This window comes from Lithobates pipiens, unplaced genomic scaffold (assembly GCF_037356315.1).
Source record: "Lithobates pipiens isolate NorthernLeopardFrog02 unplaced genomic scaffold, aLitPip1_a1.2 Scaffold_19, whole genome shotgun sequence".
Taxonomy (NCBI): Eukaryota; Metazoa; Chordata; class Amphibia; order Anura; family Ranidae; genus Lithobates; species Lithobates pipiens.
The window spans coordinates 441448308-441474115 of NW_027507764.1; the positions used below are offsets into that span (position 1 = coordinate 441448308).

Below are 25808 nucleotides of genomic sequence, written 5' to 3' on the forward strand. Positions count from 1 at the left end.
GTTGTATTTGTGGTTAATCATTGTTTTTGATTTATGCTTTTTTGTACACAGACCTCAAAATATTTTATTTATGCAATAGATCTTTTAGTTGTAGCACAGTAGCGTTTAACAGCGCAGCACCTCCCTATTTGAATATTTATAAACGCATGGAAATGACTGTGAATGTACATAAGGTGAAATACATCTAAATGCAGGAGAAATTAAAATGGAAAACATTATGTCTATTTATTCTTACGAGATAATTTCCCCTTTGTTTAAAACAACCTAAATGCAGGGGGCTATTATAAATGTAGCCTGATGGTAGAAAAGTTTGGAAAATAAACATAAATAAATAAAAATAAAATCAAAAGCACAAAAAAAAAAATTAGGATCTAGCCATGATCATTCCAGCCTGGGCTGCATAAATAAAAAGAGCCAATACCCCAGAGCAGGATTGTAAAAATGTCATGGTTGTATGAAATCAGCGCTCTTCCCCTCTCGCTGTGTGTGCTGTAAACCTTGTGATGCAGGATTTATGGCACTGTGCTGTAAAACAGTCCATGTCACGTTTTGTGAACTGTCACTAGAGGCGTGCCTGCCTAGAGATGGAGAGCTCAGGCAGAGAGCAGAATTGCAGCTGTGTTGTGCTGAGCTGCTGCTGCTGCTCTTCCCAAGCACTGTGTGCAATGAGATGGCAATAGAAGTGCTGCAGTTCCATTCTTCCAGTCCTAGCTGCTGGGGCTTTCTCTCCCCCTTGTCTGATCTCTGCTGAATAGCAACTTCCAAATCATCAAAAGGAGAGAGTCAGCCTGCCTGACAATGGATGTCCGGGGCAGAAAAGACACAGACAAGAGCACCGAATAATCAGGATGAGCCTGAGCACCTTTTGGAATTAGATTACCCCGGCTAAAGGAGTGGATGCTTTCACTTGTTTTCAAGGATTGCTCAATTATCACCGCATGCAACTGGCTGGTGAGTGCAAATGATTATAGTCTTTTTCAGCTGTGTTGCTGGCTCTTCATTATATGTGTGTGCTTTCTTCCCCACATGCAATAACAAGGCAAGCACACAAGATTCATGTTTCTCCTAAATCCTAAAAATAGCAGACTTTCACACTTTCTATCGTCTTCAAGCATGCAATCCATGTTCACATGCTAGAAGTGCTGCATGCTACCTAAAAAAAAATAGTTCCAGCTCTCTTTTTTACAGAGTACCTGCAAGACTTTGGAGCATCCAGCGTTCAGCAGATTTGCATTTCATATATTTAGCATAAATCTGCATGTATTTGCATAACCTGAAATGCATTAGTCAGTCTGGCACTTCTATTTATTGCATACGTGGATCTAACCCTGAGCATGCCCTAGAAATAAAGTTTTCACGTTACGAATGGAATTGTTAACCCTTGCTTTAGAACATGGTAATTTACAGCACAGGTGCATGCAGTAGGTGTAAGTCCTTCTACAGCGATCCCAAAATACTGTGTACACGAAGGCATCGTCCTTGATAAATATTCAGTTGAAAGCAAGTAAAGCAGTTATCCAGATTTATAGTGCACCAGTGACATTATACTAAGAGCTTGATCAATTCCAATCATTTCTGTGTAGGAGGTTTTAGAAGGCTTGCTGGTTCCTATGGGCTTTATAAAACTTGGAAAATGATTTCTCTTTCAGTGTTTGACACTGAATTGTAGTGCAACACACAATGCAGTCCATGGGACCAGAAGTAATGTGTGCTGAATTTGAATGATTGGGCTGCATAGCAGTGTGCTATTTGGAAAAGTGGGCGAAAGGTACAGAAATAAGGCTTTTTAATTGCTTCGCATGTCAAAGAGGTAACCACGTATGTTTCAGCTATTTTCTCTCTTTTACTTTTGGAACGGAACAGTGATTTTCTAGAAATAAGATTAATACATCATTGTGATTATGAGTTGAGGATTTTTCTCGAGCTGCTGACATGAGATCAGGCTTGCAAACAAATCGAGCGAAGATGTGAATGGTTTGCCTGTTAGCTGAGCCTTTCCTTCAGGCGCATAGACCCTCATGAAAATGTTTGCTCTGTGGAACTTGCTCTCTTTTTTGTGCTGTGGGTCAGCGGGTGAAGCAAGAGGAAGTAAATGCATTACAAATGGAAATGGAGGTCTAGAGCTTGGCATGAAAGCAGGATATCACAGGCGGCTGATTTAATAAATGATAATCTGAGGTTGTCACTACATTATGCTCTGTCTAGTGAAATATTTAATATGGTTAAATATTAAAGCGTGGCTGTAATATATCTAATTCTGACACGTATTGTTCTCCTAATAATCCAGGTTCTTTTTAAACATTTTTTTTTGCAGTAACCCTCAGAGAATTGCCATACCAAATGGCCTGTTTCATGTAAAGAATCACTGACATTATCACTACTTTAAAAGGAAGACTTGGTTATTATACATTGCATATGTTCAATGGACACACTAACATCTCTTTTATTGAGTAGCTACTTGTCTTTTTTGTAGTTTTGCAACCAATATGCTGCTATAGTTCAATAGATACAATAGAAATTTACAATTAAAAAAAAAAATACTGATGGTAGCTATAGCATCAATCATTCAAATGAGTTATATTTAATTTTTTACTCTTTCCTTTTGCTGCTGCTGGTGCTAATGAGGTGCTGCATAGATTGAGTAAACATCATATCACGTTTATGACATATAGAAGAATCCTGTTTTTTTTAAAGAGAAAATTAAATGGTATTGTTTTTATTGTTTATTTTTGAATATGCTCAGGCTAATAAAAAAAAAAGACTTCCAGTCTCCTTTCGACAAGTGTCCCAGGAATCTTTCTATAATACCGTTGTTAATTAGTGTGCACGGGAATACCGACTGTCTCCTACATCAGTCACCCCTCCAGAGAGCTTGCATTCTTTGTATGCTACAAATGATATTGTAAAACATTCTTGCATGTCAAAGTCAGATTGAAATTACATCACATTCCCTCAAGAAAGAAAATAGATTGGTAACCATGAGTGGCTTCAATGGAAATGGGAAAAAATAATAATGGAGAGATTAAAAAAGCAGCAAAACTGCAAAGCAGAACCACTCGATTTTGGCTTAGAAGGCTCATAATCAGTTTGGGAAGCAGAACAAAAAGTATGACATTGTATTAGACACTCCAATATATAAAATTCAAGAGAGAAGCAGAAATATATTAAAATTCACAAGAAAGAATTTATTTAGTTATGATCTTAAAGTCAGGCACTCTTGCAATACTTGGTCTTAAAGTGTTCTCATATGGGTTTTCAATATATATTGTTTTTGCTTTCTCTACTTTAGTTTTGATAGCTGTCAGCTAACGTACACATATGTGCCCACATGCCACATTTAAAAACTGTTTCACTTCCAAATCATGCCCCTGTCTGAATTCCCTTACATTTCAAGATAACTGTCCAGGAACAAACCCCTATGTAACAGGTATGGAACACGGTATATGTTGAGTTCAGGTCAGTGGCTCGCTGAGTAGAGCTTGTATCTCCAAAATTCAAGTAAGCCCTGGCATGATTCTCTCCTGGCCAGTTGACATTAGTGAAGCAGTGATTAAACATGATTGCCTTAACCAATACCAACAAGATAAGGATGTTTTCAATATAGAGCATCTGGTTGCTGTGCAATCAGGAGTCAAACATATGTTAGATGTAGAAAGTGTTAGATGTAGAAATGCATTTCTGAGTAGGTTAAGAATGGTGGAATAAGAAAGGGCTTGTCAATAATGAGTGGGTTTTATAATCAATAGAAGTGGTTCCTGTAATATGTTATACAATATATGATGTCTGCATGCACCTCAAGAACTCTCATTGAATGTCAGGTTGACTATAAAACCTCTCTGCAAAGAACTGAATTTTCTTGATCTAGCTTTATTGGTGAATGTGGATTTGCTATTATTTAGTACTAAATACTTTCAAAACGTCTCAACATAAGAGAGGGATTTTCTCAAATGTGGCAAACTATTCAAACATGTATCTCCATGTTTAACTCTTTATCATTGATGATGACCCTCTTGGGCTTATTAAAGCTTCAACCTTTGGAAGGGTGTTAACCAATAGAAACTGTCCAGACTGCATTGTTACTTTGTAAAGCTTTACCTACCCATATTGTATGTATCTGGACATGCTGATACTGTGCATACTAGACAGTACTTTTTCAATTAGCTGCCTACATAAAATGGTCAGACATGATCTCTGCAAAGTGAGCTTCTTTTTTTTATCTCTTCTTGGGAAATTTTGGATGTTTTGCAGGGCATGGAAATACCAAAAACTCTAAAGAATCCATGATTATTGACTTATTTTTCCATAACAAACAACACCTTTTGCATGGTGCATTTACATATTCCATTTAGCATTGCTGAACAAAGCTCTTCTATATGAAATTTAGGTAAAAAAAAAGAAAGGAGCACAGAGTGACCAGAGAAATATGACTTCTAAAATATGGTTCATGGATGTTTATTAAAAAATTAGCAACATGTACATCAAGCCAATGCATTTCAGGGGAATAGATTAATGCCTGTACAACTTGATCCAACATAACCACTCATGGGAAGTGTTCCCATCAAATAGCACGCAGCAACAACCCTGAAGAAGGGGGAGTCTATTCTCCTGAAACGCGGTGGCTTGATGTACATCTTTAAAAATTTTAGCAAACCATATTTAAGAAGTCCCATTTGGACACTGGTTATGCCTTTCTTTTTTCATCTAAGCCTACAAGCTGAAATGACCTTAAGGTTGCACAGAAAAGGCAGCAGCCCAAACCCCTAGAGGGTCCATCTCCAACATCTGTCATTGGGCACTATCCACATGAATGCATTCCTTCTTTCTTGCCCATGTGAATACTGACTCAGGACTAGCTCACTTCAGTCAGTTCAGCGTGGTCTCCAACACAAGCTAGATACCCTTATATGTGAAAGAAAAGCCAGAGCGATGAGAAAGACATGGGCTTTCACTGCTAAAAAAAAATGCTAGTTCTCTTGGAGCCATAGAGCTCTCAGGTCATTATGTCAGCAGGGAACTATTAAAGTGTTCTAGATTACTGACACATAAATAACTTTAACATATCAGATGTGTTTACTTTATGCTGAACTTTCAGAGGTTCCACCCCCTCGCTAAAAATTGGTAAACAAACTATTTAGTGCCATCCAATGCGCTATTGCCCTTGACTGGCAATCCACCTCGGTGCCCTGGTCTCAGGGGCTTCACTGTATGGAAGCTATAAAACTGATGAAGAGGATATACCATACTGTTATGCATACCATGCATATCTTTGACCGTAAATGGGAATATTGGTCAGCATATTCATCATCAAATGTCTATTTAAGGGTTCTCTGCTATTTTTGGATTGTTATAATAGTACAGTTCTACCATGATTATATAGGTTCCAGTAATTAATTTATGCAGATTTTTTCTTAGGCTATGTAATTTTATGATGTTAAGATTCTAATGTTTGCTAGCCATACATTATTTTATTTTTTTTGGGCAGAGAGTTGGATTCTGACCAAGCGTACTCTGGCTTTCAGACAATATGTAATATTTCTATGTCCTTTTTTCATGTATATGTTTGTATACTTTAATAAAAATGTTGGTAAACCAATAAAACTAACTCGGGGTAGGGATGCAGATCAGAAGTTCCAACATACCTTGCTGCATGTTTGTTAGTGGTCCATGACTCAAAAATGACTGAAGCTAGGACATCAGTGTATCATGCAGCCAAGCAGCAGTTAAAAAAGAAGGTCAGCAATGACATTTTACATATTACCTTAGTGCAACTTAATAGGAAAATGGCTGATTTCTTTATTATTTTTATTGTTTTTCTTTCCTTTTTTTTTTTTTTTTTTTTTAGGATTTACAAAACTGCTATTTTGTGTGTGTGTGTCTGCCTAATCCAAGTATATTTTTTATGTAAATTATGCTGAAGGCATAGGTTTGACTACTTTACTCAAAAAAGTGTTTCTTTGTAATGAACATAGGAAGTATTTGGAGGGCACCGGAGTCTTTGATTCCCCCCCTTTGATTAGTTGACTTATTGTGGCTTCTTTCTTTATTATTTTTATTGTTTTTATTTATTTATTTTTTAGGATTCCAAAACTGCTATTTTGTGTGTGGGTCTGGCTAATCCCAGTAAATTTTGATGTAAATTATACTGAAGGAATAGGTTTGAGGAAATAAAAATAGGTATATTTGATGCTTTACTTTCACTCAAAAGTGTTTATTTGTACTGAACATAGGAAGTATTTGGAGGGCACCTAAGTCTTTCATTCCCCCCAATAGCTGACTTATTGTGAGCCTAAAGAAGGGCAATGTGAGAGAAAAACTGTTTTTTATGGTAATAGTTTTTTTTTTTTTTTTTGCAACAAATTTATCACATGAAAAATAACATTGGTGTGTTACCTACATTTCTTAGATGTCTAATGTGTTTGAGGTCATCAACTTGTGTGTACACTGATTCAGGTCATTAATTAAACCCATGGGATTCACCCCTCCTCTGCTGTGTGTATAATATAATATAATATATCATTAAATATATAATATATACAGTATACAGTTCTCTGTTAAATAGCTTATCAAAATTAACAATATATAAGAGTTATACCTTTCGACAGGTATAATTCTATGATGGAAATTGCAGATATTGAAGGAAATATGCAATTTAAAATACTTAAAACAAATTCTGTGACATTTTCCCAATGCATTATACTTATTTCATAACTGAAATTATTTGCATTGTGCCTAAAATCTAATATATTACAAATGAAAGTGACTTTTTTCCCTCTGCAGTGTTCCTGAAATTCCATTACATGGCTGTACCCACGTCTCTTGCAGTGACCGTTAAAAGAATCTGTGGGTAACCTTTCATATGTATGTTAATGAGGTTCCTATACCTGCATTAACGTCTGCCAAGGTTTGGTAGAAATGGCCATATAATGTTCCTCCTTTCCATAAAATAACTTATATTTTAGGTTTCAGAATGCTGTTACATTTACTGGGCAGGTGCCAGTTTCCATAATCTAGTGTCCTCGCTACGGTCCATTTGCATCAGTGCTTTTGATAATGCAGATACTGTATATCTGTCAATGAATTTGTAGCTATTTTATAATTTTATTATTTGCATTCTGTGTGTTGAGTTGCATTATTTTTTTTTTTTCATTCTAGTACATTCATGAACAATGTGTTGGTAAATGATGCCAATAAAGTTAAACTCTTTATATGCAGAGTGGGTAAGGGTTACAATATTAGTTGGGATTTTATCCCTCTTTGGTATGAGAGTAATCTACCGAAAACAAAAAGATGTTGGCTGACGTTTCACTTTAACAGCAATGTTAAACCCAAAGCCAAAAATGTAATATATTGCAGCTTACTTATCATTCGATATGGTGAATACATTTGTTTTCTTAAGCTTTTTCCCTTCTGTTTTCACCCATTGATCTGGCCAGTAATATACTGTACCTCCTGTATTAGAGTGCCTACACCCTGGATGAATGAGCATCGGAGCACCTTTGTCAGTCTGAGGGTAGGGGAGGGGAAGATGGACTAGAAAATTTGAATACACTAACAAATTAAAGCCAAAATCCAGGTAATACTTTATAAGCAGTTACCGTATTTATCGACGTATAACACGCACATTCATTTTAAGAGGGAAGTTTCAGGAAAAAACTGAAATTTTAAATAAGGCAGCTAAAATTGAAGTATTGGCGTATAACACGCACACACTATTTGCACCCGATTTTCATGGTGAAAAAGTGAGTGTTATACGCCAATAAATACAGTACATCAGTTTTCATCAAACCTGTTGATAAACAAAAGTTAATCATTGTATCCACCCCTGCCTTTGTTAAATGGGTTTTCTCATCTCTGTAACTGATACATTCTGCTGGAGAGCTTTTGAAAAACAACAGACTTACTGACTGGATCACAAGATGAAAATAGAAGAAAGAAAGCCTAAAAAAGAAAATAAATGCAGTCATCACATCTAAGAAATTATAAGCTGCATAATATTAAAGGATAAGTTCACCTTTTGGAACATGTCACATGTTTCACTGATATTTAGGACCGGACATATAACATGTTCCAGCTCCTGCTGCTAATTCCGCCGATCTCCCTGATCTGTGACAGTGGGCGGGGGATCTTCTCCCTCCACACAGCTGCATCATTCATTTACAATTTCCTGTGAATGAAGGAACTACAATTACCGGCATCCAATTTGGCTGGCGGCGCGTATTTCCCAATGAACTGCAAGGCTGTTGTTGAGCGCCTTCATAGTTCATTGATTCTTCCTGCTCCCAAGTAACCACCTGTCCCTATGAAGTATGGCCTGAAAACTATCTTGAGAGTCTGCAGGAGGCCTACATTGAACCCATGATCTGCTGATCGTGGGTGCAATGCTCTGTAGGCTCCCTAGAAAAAAATGTAAATGTTCATACTTGCAAAAAAATTATTTTTAAAAAGGTGAACTTATCCTTTTAATGTTTGCTTTTGGGTTCAATTCCACTTTCAGTAAAATCCAGAATTTAGGCAAAGCTGTCTCATAAAAATGGATCTTTAATTGGTCATAGAAGAACAAAAATGTGGCTGATGTGAAAAGGAAAGAAAAATGGAAAAGCTGACAGCAACACCCAAGTACTTTCCAGCTGCAAATTTTTAGTGCAGTTTACAAAATGAAAGCCACCATATGGCTATTGACAACACTTATAGTTTTTATTTCATCATTTTCAAAGTGCTGGTTCCTGCTACTCAGCCTTTTATTACTTGGCTAGCATTGATGCTACCAACATATATGATAAGCCATTCGACATTTCTTCCAAGTTTCTACATGGCACCAGAGTCAAATGAATTGACGCTGTCTTATTTGGAACATCTGATAAGTCAGGTGAAGTTTTATATATGTGGTAACACCAAAATGCTCCACCCTTACTATGTACCCCCCTCTTCTTTATATCACTATAAATGTAGAATAGTGTTTTTTTACTATGATTACAAATTAAGGGGCTGGCAGTCCCAAAAAAGTGCATACGTCAGTTCATAAATCTGCCTGTGTATCTACGGCTGTAGCAAAAGTAGTCATGTTAGAAGGAGAGGACTTGGTTGTACAGGCTCCTGTTGCTTGCTCTGATTTCACTGTGCATTATGAGCTTTCATAGTGTGCATTACAAGCTGCAGTAAGTAAGATATTGCCTTCCTCATTTCCTAATTGGAAGACATCCAACATCAAACTTGCCCCTTTGATCCTGGCTTGCCCCTTTCTTTTATTGGATTTTAGTTCTTTCAGTTATGGAGGTTCAGCGTCACATGTTGATATTATCTACAGTGCTACACACAAATGCAGTCTGTCTAGGAATGCCTACTCCTTCAGACTAGTATCCATTCATCAAGCCCACTGCTTACAGAAAGGCTTAGGTCTCTGCAGAGAGGCAGGGTGTTGTGATGTTTTCAGGAAAATATGTACACCACCCTGATGTCCCCTCCCATCAGCCATGATCTGCATGTATTGTATAGAGATGCACAGAGGCCATGGTGACATTAATGGGTCTAAAAAAGTATTTAATAAAAATGAAAAGGTTTTATTTAAAATGTTATTAGCATGTTGATGAGTGGGAGGGGGAAACCAGGGGAGGTAAATATAAAATATAAGCAGATTAAATTACAGCTTTAAGTTAGTAACGGTAATGCATGGGGAGGGGGGTGCTATCCACTAAGCACTATTGCAGGGGGGGGGGGGGGGCTTTCTGCTAAAAACAATTGCAAATGGAGGCTTAATTACTGAGAACTATTGCATGTCCACTGAGCAAATGGGGGGCTTTCTGCTGATTATCATTCCAAATGGGGGCTTCTTGGTTGAACTCCATTGCAAATGGGGCCTCTTTGCCAAGCCCCATTGCCTATCCACTGGACATTTCTGCAAAGAGGGTGCTTGTCCACTGAGCACTATTTCAATGAGTGGCCTGTCCACTAAGCACCATTGTAAAGGATGGCTTGTCTGATGAGCGCTATTTTAATCCTCTGAACATCATTGCAAAAGGGGGGTCTATCTGCAGAGCACCATTGCAAAAGTAACCTATCTGCCAAGTAGAATTGCAAAGGGGGCCTGCCCACTGGGCAACATTGCTTAGGATTCTTGTCCACTGAGCACCTGTGCAATGGGGGCCTGTTCAATAAACAACTTAGCAATGAGTGCCTGTCCACTGGGATCCTATGCAATGCAGGCCTGTCCACTGGGCACCTGTGCAAAGTGGGCCTGTCCGCTGAGCACTGGGCATGGAGAAGTAGGGCTGTCAGCTGACCAAGCTAGCTAATGTTGTAAAGAAGACATATCCATCGATCACCAATACAAAAGAGGTATTGCCACTGACCACCAATGTGGAAAGGGTGAAAATTGAAGGGGTGCATATACTGATTCATATTAGTAAGGATTATACATCTAGTTCTCATATAACCACTAGCCATTAAGTGGTCTGTTATTAGGGGGGGGGGGGGGGGGAATTATAGGTGTCACAGTGAACTAAGAAGAACCAAGCATGGATGACCCAATATTTTGCAATGTGATTAGATTGTGATTAAATTGATGTCCTGTGTATTCCCCATTTTAATAGCTTTCACTTATATACATTAATAATAAAATTACCCATTTTGTAGATACATAATAATATGAAAGAAGTTTTGGTTGTGTTGAAAGGGATTGACTTTCTATTAACTTTGTCATACATTCAAACTTTACATTTATAAACCACCAAAATATTCTCCCAGCAAATCTCTTGTCTTTTACCGAAATTCTAACAGACATGTAATGTTCATTCTATATGCACACTCTGTTGTTGTCTTCAAAAGAAGATATTGAATTTTTCGTTTTCTTTCTATGTGTGTGAAGGCTACAAACAAGAATTTAAATTCAGAGGGCAAGAATTCTATGGGGTCAGGTGAGAGCTATTTGTCATTTGCTAAGTCAATCTACTTGTTCTTGTCAGCACTGAGCACAACTCATTGTTGAAGCTTGTACATTATTTTGTCCAAGTTATCTCAGGCCAATGTTGTGCCCTGTGGCCAGAGGTCAAAGAGCAGTGTGTAGGTTGTCATGTAAGCTGCAAGACAGAGAAAATCTTTTAGTGTACATGAAAATGGGAGAACCTATTTACTCTGATCTTGGCAAGTTGGTATGAGCTCCTGCATAAATTGTTTTCTGAAATCGATTGCAGGTTGCTCAGCTATCACTAAGACTCTCTTACTATGTATATCCTTTCAGTAACCATGTTTTAAGGTTGGTGATAATAAAAATGAAAAGTTGATAACTGACTTGACATCAATATTTGTATCCAATAATAAGACATCCAAAGGTAAACATCCAGTTTATTTAGTTAAAGTCCCTCTATAGGGAAAAATATTGCATTTCAGTAACTGTATGAAATGTCATATTATTTAGTATAGGAATTCCTTTTTTATTTCACGTGCTTATTTATATTTTTTATGCAGAAGTTTGAGCAAATCATATACTGTAACACTGGCAGAGATGTTTGCAATGCTCAGCAAAAAGAAACTATAGACATGCATATCCAGGGTTGCCATATCTTTTTTGATCCTCTCTGTATAGGATATCTTATATTTTGGAAGCTCTGAATTAATTTGAAAATATATTTATTGTAGAGTTGGAGAGAACAGCAGTTTCAATTTGAATGTCTCTTATTTAGGCTGACCCTATACCAGCAGAATTTCATTAGAAACTTAATTTTCCAACAGTTTGATTATCTAAGATTAAAGGGTATACTTTGACACTCGGTTTCTACCAAAGCAGGCAAAAAAAAATCAAGGGACAAGGTTGGACAATTTTTGTTGAATCAATATTTAATTAATTTGGTGTAAGACATGGTTCACAGAGTACAAAAGGTGTGGACATAATGCCACAGAGTAAAGGACAGTCACATATTGAGACCTTGTCAATAACATTAGTCAGATAACAAAGTAAGACATGCTAGCTTACATACAAAACCGAGATCCAAAGTTAGACAGCTGCACAGAGTTATTGATTGATAGTATATGTCAAACAGCAGTGCCTACTAGGCGGTGAGTGTCCAAGCAACCACATCTTAAAATGGGAAGGGTAGAGAAGATAAGGGGAGGGAAGGAGTGGGGGAGGGTAGAGGAAGTCCTGGGAATTCAGAGAGGGTGCAGGCTGTGAGACAGATAGGAAGAAGGGCTATGGTGGAACATTAGGGTTGCAGTAAGGAATAATCAATATGAGAGGATAAGAAATGTTTGAACCCTGGGTTGCCACAGTTTCATGTAGTAATTAACTCTATCCTGTAGGACCAAGTCAATTTTAGCATCAATCATAGCTCTAGTAATCCTGGTCTTGGTCTTGGTTGTGTTAAGGAAGTTAGTCTTCCAGGCTTTAGCTAAAGTTGGCAACAAACTATTTCCTAATAGTTGACTTGTTTCCCTGTAACTAGTCTTATGCTAATGTAAATGTCAAAGGGTAATCTGGATGTAGACTGTTTGTTCTATGAAAATCAAAACATTTACCTGGTTCTCGAATCAAAATTCATTCAAAATTTAGTTGAGTCCATGAAGGGACCATCAAATGTTTAGATGAGCGATTTTTATACTTTCTTGTCCAAACAAAATTCTACAGGTATAAGGCTAGCATTCAAGTTCATCTAGAACTATATGTCCATTTAGGATTATCCTGTCAAAAACATTGCAGTCATTTATGTAAAGAATGAACAGCATTGTCATCCTGTTAAAGAAAGTAAATATAATAGATCTGCTCGCTAGATCAACACGTTATAAAGCTATCTGTTATAAGGGAGACTCAGAAAAACAAAACCTGCTGTGTTAATGCTAGTGACAGACTGCATCGTATATATTTGGATTTTGCCTATAGTTCAAACTATAAGCTATAAATGCTATAACTGTAACTAAAATCTGTAACAATGTAAATGAAATAAAGTGAAATTTCAAGTAAATAGCTAAGTATACAGTTGAAATACATATATGTTTGCTGGTTTGCCTTTTTGGGCAACCATTCTTATGATGCACACCTTAGACAGTCATGAATGTCACTCTGCTACTACTTGAGTCAGATTTACTGCTTATTGACTAAGTTGATGATGCTGATTCAGAGTCTGCTGTCATTGTATGGAGGTGAAGAGGTGGCAAGGGAAGCTGAATAACTGAACCAGAAAGAGTAATTGCTTAATCAGTGCTTAGTGTGTCACCTGTATCACTGTGCAGAGCGAAAATGTGTGGAAATTACAGAGTTAGATATAATTTGGCAGGTATATCAGTAATATATATTTTATATTTATTTGGACTTTATATTAAGCTGTTTGCCTGGATGTTTGCTTTCACATTATATAATAAGATTCTACTTTGCAAATGTTTTTAGAACATTCTCATACCAATTGTAAAATGAGATAGAATCATTTTTAATTTTTACATTCCTTCTTGTTTTTAAAAGCAATCAGCAGTTTATGCTGTCTTTTTGTTTAGATGGAAATTATAGTGATACTTGATCTTTTCATTTTGACAAATGTTTAGACATTCAATACTAACTATACTTAAATCTGCTCCCACCCCATTATATGCCGATGCATAGGGTGTCAGCACCGGCCCCATCATTAGCAACCTGAGATGCGATTAAATCCCAATCTTTTACTGTCTGGGAATCACCAGCCATGTAACAATGGGGTTGATATAGAGTGACATCACTGACCAAATATGGTCACATGGCCATATTTGGGCAATGGACTTAACCAAATCTGGCTATGCCCATATTTGCTCAATGACATAACCCAGTAGACCACTCCTCTTTTATTTACCTTTTGTAGAGGTGACCTGGGAGATGTAATTTGGAGCTTGTTAGTGTTGAGATCAGGTGTGTGCATTAGTCAGCAGGGTTGTTTTCTTTTGGCAGTCATCGGACATTGTAGAAGGTTGTATACATGGCATGTTAAGGGCATCCCAAGGAATATATTTAACCACTTAAGCCCCGGACCATTTTGCTGGCTTAAGACCAGACCACTTTTTGCGATTCAGCACTGCCTCACTTTAATTGTCAATTGCGCGGTCTTGCGACGTGGCTCCCAAACAAAATTGATGTCCTTTTTTCCCCACAAATAGAGCTTTGTTTTGGTGGTATTTGATCACCCCTGCAGTTTTTATTTTTTGCGCTATAAACAAAAATAGAGCGACAATTTTTGAAAAAAAAGCATTATTTTTTACTTTTTGTTATAATAAGTATCCCCCAAAAATATATAAAAAAACATTATTTTTTCCCTCAATTTAGGCCGATACGTATTCTTCTACATATTTTTGGTAAAAAAAACTCAATAAGTGATTATTGATTGGTTTGTGCAAAAGTTATAGCGTTTACAAAATAGGGGATAGTTTTATGGCATTTTTATTAACCTTTTTTTTTTACTAGTAATGGCGGCGATTAGCGATTTTTATTGTGACTGCGACATTATGGCGGACACATCAGACATTTTTGACACATTTTTGGGACCATTGTCATTTATACAGCAATCACTGCTATACAAATGCAGTGATTCCTGTGTAAATGACACTGGCAGTGAAGAGGTTAACCAGTGGGTGGCAGTGTAGGGGTTAAGTGTTCCTAGGGGTGTGTTACTAACTGTGGGGGGCTGGGCTTTGTTTTTTAGTGAACACTGATCTCTGCTCCAAGTCCGCAGGACCCACGACCGGACTCACGGGGGTCCCGACCGGCACGCAAGCGCACCGCCGCCGGCTCGCTCGCTATGGCAGGGCGGCATTTAAAACTGGACGTACCTGTACGCCAGTATGCCTGCCCGTGCCATTCTGCATATGTACATCGGCGTGCACCAATCGGAAAGTGGTTAAAGGAATTTTGCCTTTTACTGCTGCCCTCAAAGCATTATTAAAGAAAAATACTTCTCCCTGCTAAACTGAATTATTATTATTATCATTATTATTTTTTGCTTTGGTGGAAATCCCACAGGGAAGTACCCATCCCCCCATGTCATTTGTTTGACAATCCCTTGCCAGTTAGTCTACAAAAATGGATCAGAAATACATATTGTAGCAGAGGGTGGGAAAGGGTAGCTGAATAAGTAGTATATTAGCATATCTGTATTTAAAATGTGTATTTGTTTTTGTATTTTCTAAGAAGCCTGCATTGTTTTATTGTGAAAAAATCTTTTTCTCCATTTTTGCACACAAATACTATTAAATAAGAGTATTTATGATTTTTATTTTTGAATTGCTGGTATACTACTATTCTTTGACACCTTAAGAGTTCTGTTGTGAATACTGTATAAATGTATTTCTGTTCTATCGGTCCAAGTAAAATGTAGTCTATTCAGCTTGGGACTTTTAACCCCAATTTTACTAATTAGCTATTACTGTTTTGTAAGAATCAGATACCGTTGAATTCAATTGGGTCAGATTTGGCACTCAAACTTTAGTCATGTTCTGCAAACCTGCCTCGAAAACCAGTCTCAGGTAAGTCCAGCTCATTCCTAATTAATATATACTCTTCATATCGAGTTATTGACTGTAATTGCTGCTAGTGTTAGAATTCACAAAGTAGTGTTGCCTACTACAGAGAAATAAAACTAGAAGTTAGCTTTGCATTATATTCAGCACATGGAGTAGGTAGTGCTATTAAAATTATAAGACTAGCACTTAAAATGTGCTGGAAGGGGGCTCTTCGATGAAAGAAATGCCATCATGCCCCTCAAGAGATGGCAATGAATGAGAGACTATTATCCGTCTAACCTGTTATTTGTTATCATTTAAGTAAATGTTATTTTTTCATAATTTTTTTGCTGTGTGGGTGTTATTTCACTGGTATTATGTTGAAAGGCTTAAAGTACACATATAATCAGTTTCCTTGGGGTCATTACAAATTAACTTAATTGGAGATATCTTCAAGATCTGATAACTACATTATGTCTAAGCACCAAGCACTATAGCGACATGTCCCTTTTCTTACTCACTTATTTGCGTTTATGTATTGTGAATAGCTCTAAATAGCAGAAAATTAAATTTACCATATCATAATGATACTACAAATAGCTGCAGAAGACTTGAAGTCAGATATATCCACATGTCTCCTGCTTGCTGCAAAGAGATACTTTTATAACATACTGTACATATTGCATTTTTTATATGTACCTGTCTGAAGAGAAATTTTATGTACATGTATTTGCCATTACATTATATATTTTACATTATATTCTGATCTTATTTGGGACTCTGACAGATTCAGGGACATTTATTTATTAAAGGAAGATAAATAGTTCCCTTAGCAAAATGAAAGCCCCTTGAAAAGGGAGCCCTGACTAATGGAAGCATGGCTATTCAGTACAATGGGCATTGCCCTAACACAGGAAGGTCAAAGCAGAACTAAACACAACAAAAACAGTAACATTCCTAGGCATGCCAGGATTGCTAACTCACATTTGCTTGTGCTCTTAAGTAAACTGTAAAACCATAAAATGGCTAGAGTCCTAATTGATCACATGTATAGCATCATGGAAGTTGCAGATAAAACAGAGGCTAAGATGGCAGCTTCCTTGGTTGAAAAAGATAGGAGGGTTTAGTTCCAGGACAAAGATATAGATATGTTGGGCATTTGACGGTGGCCTCTGGATATATATAAAAGCACACAAAGATATCAAATAGAAAATGACATATTATTTATTAGTACAAAAGGCATATAAGATAAAATGTAAATATTAGGGCAACATAGAACCCAACCATATGAAATCCGTACAGAGATAATCCCTCAGACATAACGTGGAGCTTGTCTACATGTTTTGTGGTATCCATCGCTTAATCGAGGCTTTGGGTTACAGTGAATCTATCTATCTATCTATCTATCTATCTATCTATCTATCTATCTATCTATCTATCTATCTATCTATCTATCTATCTATCTATCTATATATATATATATATATATAGTGCAACTTACAGCTAATATATAAAACAATGCCCTATCCCATGATCTAGAGGGGAAAAAAAGAAAAGTTCTAACATACAGTATCTCACAAATGTCAGTACACCCCTCACATTTTTGTAAATATTTTATTAAACCTTTTCATGTGACAACACTGAAGAAATTACACTTTGCTACAATGTAAAATAGTGAGTGTACAGCCTGTATAACAGTGTCCATTTGTTGTCCCCTCAAAATAACTCAACACACAGCCATTCATGTCTAAACCATTGGCAACAAAAGTGAGTCAAAATGTCCAAATTGGGCCCAAAGTTTCAAAATTTTGTGAAGCCACCATTATTTTCCAGCACTGCCTTAACCCTCTTGGGCATGGAGTTCACCAATGCTTCAAAGGTTGCCACTCGTGTCCTCTTCCAGCGCCCTATGACAACATCATGGGGCTGGGGGATGTTAGAGACCTTGTGCACCACCACTTTCTGTTTGAGGATGCCCAACAGATGCTCAATAGGGTTTAGGTCTGGCGACATACTTGACCAGTCCATCACCTTTACCCTCAGCTTCTTTTGGAAGGCAGTGGTTTGCCTTGGAGGTGTGTTTGGGGTTTTTATCATGTTGAAATACTGCCCTGCGACCCAGTCTACGAAGGGAGGGGATCATGCTCTGCTTCAGTGTTTCACGGTGTTGGCATTCATGGTTCCCTCAATAAATTGTAGCTCCCAGTGCTGGCAGCACTCATGCAGCCCCAGACCATGACACTCCCACCACCATGTTTGACTGTAGGCAAGACAAACTTGTCTTTGTACTCCTCACCTGGTTGCCACCACACACGCTTGACACCATCTGAACCAAATACGTTTATCTTGGTCTCATCAGTCCACAGCACATGGTTCCAATAATCCATGTCCTTACTTGCTTGTCTTCAGGAAACTGCTTTCAGGCTTTCTTGTGTATCATCTTTAGAAGATGCTTCCTTCTGGGGTGACAGCTATGCAGACCAATTTGATGCAGTATGGTCTGAGCACTGACAGGCTGACAGGCTGACCCCCCCAGCCCTTCAACCTCTGCAGCAATGCTGGCAGCACCCATATGTCTATTTCCCAACAGTCTCTGTATATGAAGCTGAGCACGTGCACTCAACTTCTTTGGCTGACCATGGTAGAGCCTGTACTGAGTGGAACCTGTCCTGATAAACCGCTGTATGATCTTGGCCACTGTGCTGCAGCTCAGTTTTAGGTTCTTGGAAATCTTTTTATAGCCTAGGCCATCTTTATGTAGAGCAACAATTTTTTTTTCAGATCCTCAGAGTTCTTGGGCATGAGGTGCCATCTTGAACTTCCAGTGACCAGTATGAGAAAGTGAGAGCGATAACACCAAATGTAACACACCTGCTCCCCATTCACATCTGAGACCTTGTAACACTAATGAGTCACATGACACCGGGGAGGAAAAGGGCAAATTGGGCCAAATTTGGACATTTTCACATAGGGGTGTACTCACTTCTGTTGCCAGCGGTTTAGACATTAATGGCTGTGTGTTGAGTTATTTTGAGGGTACAGCAAATTTACACTGTTGTACACTCTGTACACTTACTACTTTACATTGTGGCAAAGTGTAATTTCTATAGTGTTGTCACATGAAAAAATATAATAAAACATTTATAAAAATGTGAGGGGTGCACTCACTTTCGTGAGATACTGTATTAGGGGTTATTGTGGATTGCATGCTTTAACCCTTTCAATGTCAGGCCCTGCTTTCTATTTTTAACCTCAGGGGGCTAAACCCTTTTTGCTATTTTTTTTTTTTTAATTGTTGTTTGCTTTTTTTTTTTTTTACTTACAGCTTTGAAAGTTTGTAAAACACCCATTAAAGCATATACTTTCTGAAAACATAGAACCTGCCCTCCCCCAAAAAAGAAAATGCTGCTGATTTTCTACATCCCATCATAGTTGCACAAGTGTTTATCAAAACAATATTTTCTAAAAATAAAATCCTTATTATGAATGCACGCAACAAACTTACACAAACACAGCATAACTTATACAATTTCTACTACAAATATATCTAAAATAGAAAATGGTATTGAGTTAATAAATAACAAATATTTGTAACTTTTATGCCTCATAAACACAGTCGGACATTCCAGAAACAAATTCCGCCTGATTTTTTTTCAACGGATTTTGGCCCAAACTTCTCTTGCATACACACAGTCGGACAATTGTCAGAAAATCCAATCGTTCAGACAGAGGTGACATAACCACATACGACGGGACTATAAAAAGGGCAGTAGCCAATAGCCTTTGTCTCGTAATTTATTCTGAGCTGCGTGGCAGTTTGTCCGTCAGTATTGTCTACACACGATTGGAATTTAAAAGATCGGATTTTGTTGTTGGAAAATTTTAGATCCTGCTCTCAAACTTTGTTGGAAATTCCGAAGGAAAAAGTCAGATGGAGTCCACGCCATCGGATTTTCCGACAACACAATCCGAACGCACATTTTCCATCGGAAAGTCCGACCATGTGTACAGGGCATTCATGTTTGCCTTTTTTTGTGAAATGGTGAAAGTCAAAGGTGCACAAAACTGTAAATAAGCATCTTACGCAAAAATCTGGAGGCTGGTTTCACACCATTTTGTATTGTGGTAATGCTTGAACCACAGTGTGTTTTTCTGTAGTGTCATCCATTTTGAATGGCCCCATCATCAAACATTACCAGCACATTTAAACACATGGGAACCACCTATGCATTGTGGTGTGTTGCATAGAAAATAAAAAAGTTCATGTCAAGTTTATGTGAGTTGTTTATTACTGGAATCCCATTCAAAATTAATGGGCTACTGTAAGACAATACATGTTAAAAGGAAATTGTCACCTCGCCCATTCAGAGAAAAGTGACAGCATCTATAAAGAGGCCCTCCAATCTACTGACACCTTTATGTTGATCACCAGTCAGCTAGCGTTTGTGACTGCATCTCATCATAACGCATGTGGTAACATATTTGCACATATTTAGCATTATACTAAAATAAAGCTCCTTAGAGCCCCTACAGAATTTTGCATTGAGGCATGTGTGTTAAAACATTCACAAGCATGTGATTTAATGTGGATCTATTTTTATATATGCATTTAGTTTGGATTTAATTTTGGAGTTCATTGTGAGATATGCTGTTTGATATTGTTTGGCAACAATTGAAGTCATTTGACCCTTGGGAGACAAAGCCCACCCAAATGGGGGAGGTGAAAAGCATTCTCATGTAATTATCAGTTACATATAACATGGTTAGCTTTAAAGGTCCAAATGTTTTGGCTCTGAGGAAGAGGGTTCTACCTTCTAAATCCACTAGAATCCAGGTGGTGTCCTTCGAAGCCTATGGACGTGCTTAATGGATCAATCAACTTCAATGCTGATGCTTACCTTGATAGGTTTTGCTTAGCATACTGTTTGTCAGAAGACTCATTTGTGTTTTAACCCCTTCATCACTAGGCCACTTTTTGCTATTCAGCACTGTAACTTTAACAGGTAATTGTGTGGTCATGGAACGCTGTACATATTTTTTTTTTTTTTTTCACACAAATAGAGCTTTCTTTTGGTGGCATTTGATCATCACTGGGTTATTTTTTTTTTTTTTTTGCTATATAAACAAAAATAAAATAAAAAAAACAAAAAACAATATTTTCTACTTTTGTTATAAAACATATCAAATAAAATCAAATATCTTTTAAGCCAAAATGTATTCTGCTAGAGGTCTTTGGTAAAAAAAAATTCCAAGACGTGTATATTATTTAGTTTGTGTGAAAGTTATAGCATCTACAAATTATGATATATATTTTTGAAAATTGATCAATTCTGATGTACTGAGGGCCTATCTCATTTCTTGAGGCCCTTAAAATGCCAAGACAATACAAATACCCCCCTCCCCCATGACCCCTTTTTGGAAAGTAGATGGTCTTTACATACTGTTACTAGTACAGCATCATCATATGCCTGGTGTAGAGGTGGTCAGTGATATTGATTGGTGACACTATGTTAAAAAAAAACACTTTTTTATAATTCTTTTTTTATTTTACACTCTGCAATTGACCCAGGTACCTTGTGATAGCTGTGGGCCAATCACAGCATCACTATAGGAATTACAACTTTTATGAATGAAATTCATTCATAGCAGCTTTGTGGTCATTGTAATCATGTGAACACATAGCGATCACATGTTTACCCAGTCTCTCAAAGTGGCGGGGATCTGGGCCACAATCCACTGTGGCTAGTGGATAGAGCAGCCAGGGAAGCTGTGCACCTCTCAACCGAATGATGGACGTACATGTACATGATGCAGGCTGCCCGTCCCACCTTGCCACAGTACTGTGGCCAGATGGCAACTGGTTAGTAAATATTTCATGGGATATTGCACTAGGGTGGGCTTTCTCTTTATTTTTTGTATTATGTTACTGGGGCTTCTCCAGTAATGAGAAGGCAGTAAAGTGTGGTGCGCCCCTGATTCTGGTTGTTTGTTTGGACAGATGTGTGGCAGTTATTCCTTAAAATGATTACATGGTATGGTGCCTTACTGCCACAGAGTCACCACACACACATACATATACTGTGTATATATATATATATATATATATATATATATATATATAGTGTATGTGTACACAATATGTGTGTGTGTGTGGATATATATATATATATATATATATACATAGTATATTCTCATTTTCCTCTCCTCCTCCTCCATTACTTAACATGCATACATTTATATCTCTTTATAGGACAATTTTAAACACATACTGTATAAATGCATGTAACGATTTTAAAATGGTACAATTTACACAGTGTTATTACCTTCATTTATGTGCATTTAGGTTATTTGTGTTTTAAAGAGAACAGAAGTCTGTGCTTTTGGGACAGATTTGATACTCTGAATACATTTCAATGCATGTAAGTACCTACTTATACATGTATACACAGTTATGTTTAAATGCAGATGAAAGTGATCTGGGAAGTTCAACATTTTCCTTATATTTCCCAGATCAGTTCTCCTGCGTTTAATAACATGTGCAGGAGGCTTATGTGAATGTAGCCTTTAAGTTTCAGACTTTGGTCCCTTGCTTACTGTTTCTTTGTTGCTTTACCAATGTCTTCTAAATGTCACAGTTTACAGTATGTGTCATGTTTATGCCCATCTAACACAAGTCACCTGATCAATTTGAACACGTAGCCCATTTTGTGGCCTTCAGCGTTATGAGTTTATTGTATTACATATTCTCCTAGTAGCATCAGACTGCACACCCACAATGTCAAATAATGTTGAGATCTTGGATTTTAGCAACAAATGTGTCCAATTTTTCATAATTTATACATCAGTAATTTGTAATGAATAGTGTTTTGATTAAATGACAATGCACGGAGGGTGATATGAACACTAGAGGCCAGATCTGAAAATCCCTTTTGTGATAATCATATTTTCAGATCTTACAGATTGATGATAGAGGGTATTCTGCCAGCATATTTAGACATTTAATAATTCATTCAAGTTCAGGATTAATTACTTAACTTGCTAAAATATTTGCCAGCCATGTCAGATTAATGTGCATATGTCTAAACTTTGGATGCTCTTATTAATTATTATATTAAAACTGCCTGTATTGTCAAACTTATTTCTCCTAAAAGAAGCATAATTACTACAAAGTGTTTTAGCATAAAGGAGCAGTTTTAATTTAACTGTGGAATATGAAGGGAAGATGGAGCCATTTGATTATTCTTTTTCTTACATACAAAAACTCCTTCAATGTAGTTGTTGCATACGAACAAGGCCTGATAAAGGGTAACTGTTGTTGGCTTGCTTGTGACTACTGTTGAGCATTGCCTGTACAAGGTCAACTAACAACACTAATTTGCACAGTAACTCCCTAAGCATATATTCCCTTTGTAAACCAAAATTTTCCCCAAACAAACCCCCCCCCCCCTCCTCACAGTACAAATACCCCATGCTGAAATCCTCCATCCTAGAACACATTTTTTACCCCCATCCCCCTTCCAGCTTAAATTCTCTCCCTTTCTAAATCTCTCCTAGTATAAATTCCTCGCTCCCTAAATTCACCCCATCTAGCACAAATCACCCTAATCATCCCTACTGACATAATTCTTCACCCATAAATCCCCTTACTAACACAAATACCCCCCATTCCCAAGCAAAAACAAATCCCTTCTGAACACAAATCCCTTCCCATTCTCCCAAATCCCCTTTCTCAACGCAAATCCCTTCTAAATACCATCCTTCTACCACAAATCCCCCCAGCACAGATTCCACCTCCAAATTTCCCCTCTTAGCACAGATTTACCCCCCTTTTTTCCTCCTACCAAAACCCCTCCCAATTATCCATACTAGCACAAATCCACATCCCAAATCATACTTCCTAACACAAATTGTCTCCCAAAGTAAATTCCTTTACAATCCCTCCTCCCAGCCCAAATCCCCACTCCCAGTACAAATCCCCCCCCCCCAATCACCCTTACCAGCTCCCCCCTTCCCAATCACCCCTGCACAAATCTTCACCCACCTCAATCCGATCCTCCCAGCACATATTCCCCCCTTCAATCTCCCAGCAAGCATTAATGACTTTCCCCTTCCTCCCCCCTACTTGCCCACTATTATCCCCACAAATGTTTCTTATTCTACCCCCCATGTCCCCAGTGCAATTCTCCCCTCCTTCAAACACACAGACCTCAGATACAGCATGGCAGATGGTAGTGTGATGTCATTTCTCCTAGGCTCCTCCTCATTATGACATGTTAGAGTTGTGGAGAAGCCTAGGGCAACCTGATTATTAACACCTTTGCCAGACAGCCCATGGAGAGAGATTTTAGTTGCTGCAGGGGTATGAGATTGCGTCTTGTGGACCCCAAAGACTGTCAGATAGGGGCTGTGCAGAGTTCCCTTAGCTGCCATCTACCCATATTCTTTGTCTAGGGGAGACGGAGGCAGGTAAGCAAACCCTACACAATCCTGATGCAAGAGCACTACCTACCTACCCTCAAATATATTACTATTTGAGCTCACACAGAATGGGCTTTGTTTTTGACCTTACAAATCTTCTGCTTCATATTTTTATAATTAAAGAATATAGAATTCCAGAGAAAATGATCCAACTAAATGGCCCTGCAAGGTGTCTAGTTTTAATTCATAAATCCTTTGTGTACTGGATCACTAAATATTCTTGGATAGAAAAGTCATTCCACCCCTTCATATCAAGTCTTTCTTTATATATTTTATTGTATATATTTGTGAATACTGTTAATATTAAAAAAGACCTACTGGACTTATCTGGAACCTGTGTGATGCTTTCATCCTTTTACTTTAACTCATCTGAACACTGCAGACCCATTTGACCAATTTAAGGACAGCTGCCCTTTCCTATAATTTCCTATAATTTGGTGACATCACAAGGGAGACAGTCCCACCAGGGGACATCACCAGGTGGCTCCGCCCCATACCTATATAAAAATTTTCAAACAGCAAGCCAAGCATTTGGTGAATCGTTGGCCGTGGGATGTTTTTTATTCCTTTTTTCAGGTTGACGGTGGCAGTGACGTCATGATTGACAATGGATTTACACAGGTTTTCTTTTATTTTTAATAAAAGACTTGTCAAAAACTGCCTGCTGTTTTTATTCATTTTTAGACTTTTTTGGTGAATGGGTAGGGGTACTATGTACCTCATACTCATTCACATGGGGGGGGGGGGGGGCTGGGATCTTTGGGCCCCCTTGGTAAAGGGAGCTTCCAGGGGGGCATGACTTAAAAAGGTCTGACAATCGACATCCGATCAGCACTCTCAGACAATGGTTGAGAGCACTGACTGGTTTGTTATGGCAGGTGGGCAGTCCCCCTGTCAGAACACAATAGTTCAGCTAAAAGATCACAGTACTAACATTGGATAGTTAGTATGCCATTTGGTTTTTTTTTGTGTTCTACCCGCTGGGTTGAATGAAAAAAAAAATAACAATGTGTGCTAGGCTTAAGAGCCAGTCCCTTATCACATGTCTTATAATGGGAGATCACAAGGAAGAATGGTCCATCTTGTTTTTCCTTTATTGAATTGTTGTAAAGATTATACAAACCATAAATGTTTATCTACAGTAATTAAAATATAATCCACTTGCTAGGTAACATTTGGATGTTGATTTAGTATGCCTGTCAGTTTTGTCTGCAAGCTAGACTTTCTGTATTAGGAGAGCCTGCAACATGAAATATTTATCCATCAACATCAACTGTGTTCCTTCATAATGATCAGCCTTAACAGTTTAAGGATGATTAAATGCACTATGGCTGTAATCTAACTAAGTGGGATACTACAGAATTCACTAATGACAAGCAGGGCTGCTGTTCGAAATCACAGGGCCCCATACAGGCTACCTGGCAGGCCCCCCCCCCCCCTGAATATATCAAAACAATATTTTCACAAAAAAATACACTAAAATCATTGTTAGCAGACACAAACATAACAGAGAACCTGTGTGAATTCGCCCTTTTTAAAATAGTTTTTTACATTCTTTAAACTTTTTTTATAATTTTTTTTAAAAAAAATTTAATTTTTTTTATTATTTTATTTTACAATTTAAAAAAAATATTTTTATACAGTTTGTTACAGGACAGGGAAGCAGTCAGCGTTGCAGGGGGGATGGGGCTTTCAGCTGCTGCAGCACAGGGTATCTTTTTATAGTTGCCCCTCTGTCCGACCACACCGATTTCCTCTGCTGGCCCCACCATTAGCAGCCCTGATGACAAGGCAGGGAGGATTCCACAATACTATACTATACTATACAATTTAAGATGAACCAGTAATAGTGATCTGATACCTTCTGATATAAGATGTTATTGTTA

The 25808-nt window shown here is 37.7% G+C and overlaps 1 protein-coding gene across 3 annotated transcripts in view; it reads left to right on the forward strand.

The window, feature by feature from the left end:
- The first annotated feature begins 579 nt into the window (after window positions 1–579).
- The window catches only part of SNTG1 (syntrophin gamma 1), a 923961-nt gene continuing 898732 nt past the window's right edge, over window positions 580–25808 (forward strand). For all 3 annotated transcript variants that reach the window (XM_077492670.1, XM_077492672.1, XM_077492671.1), the window contains exon 1: window positions 580–951. The gene's annotated coding sequence lies outside the window, so the exon portion shown is untranslated. The remainder of the gene's footprint in view (window positions 952–25808) is intronic.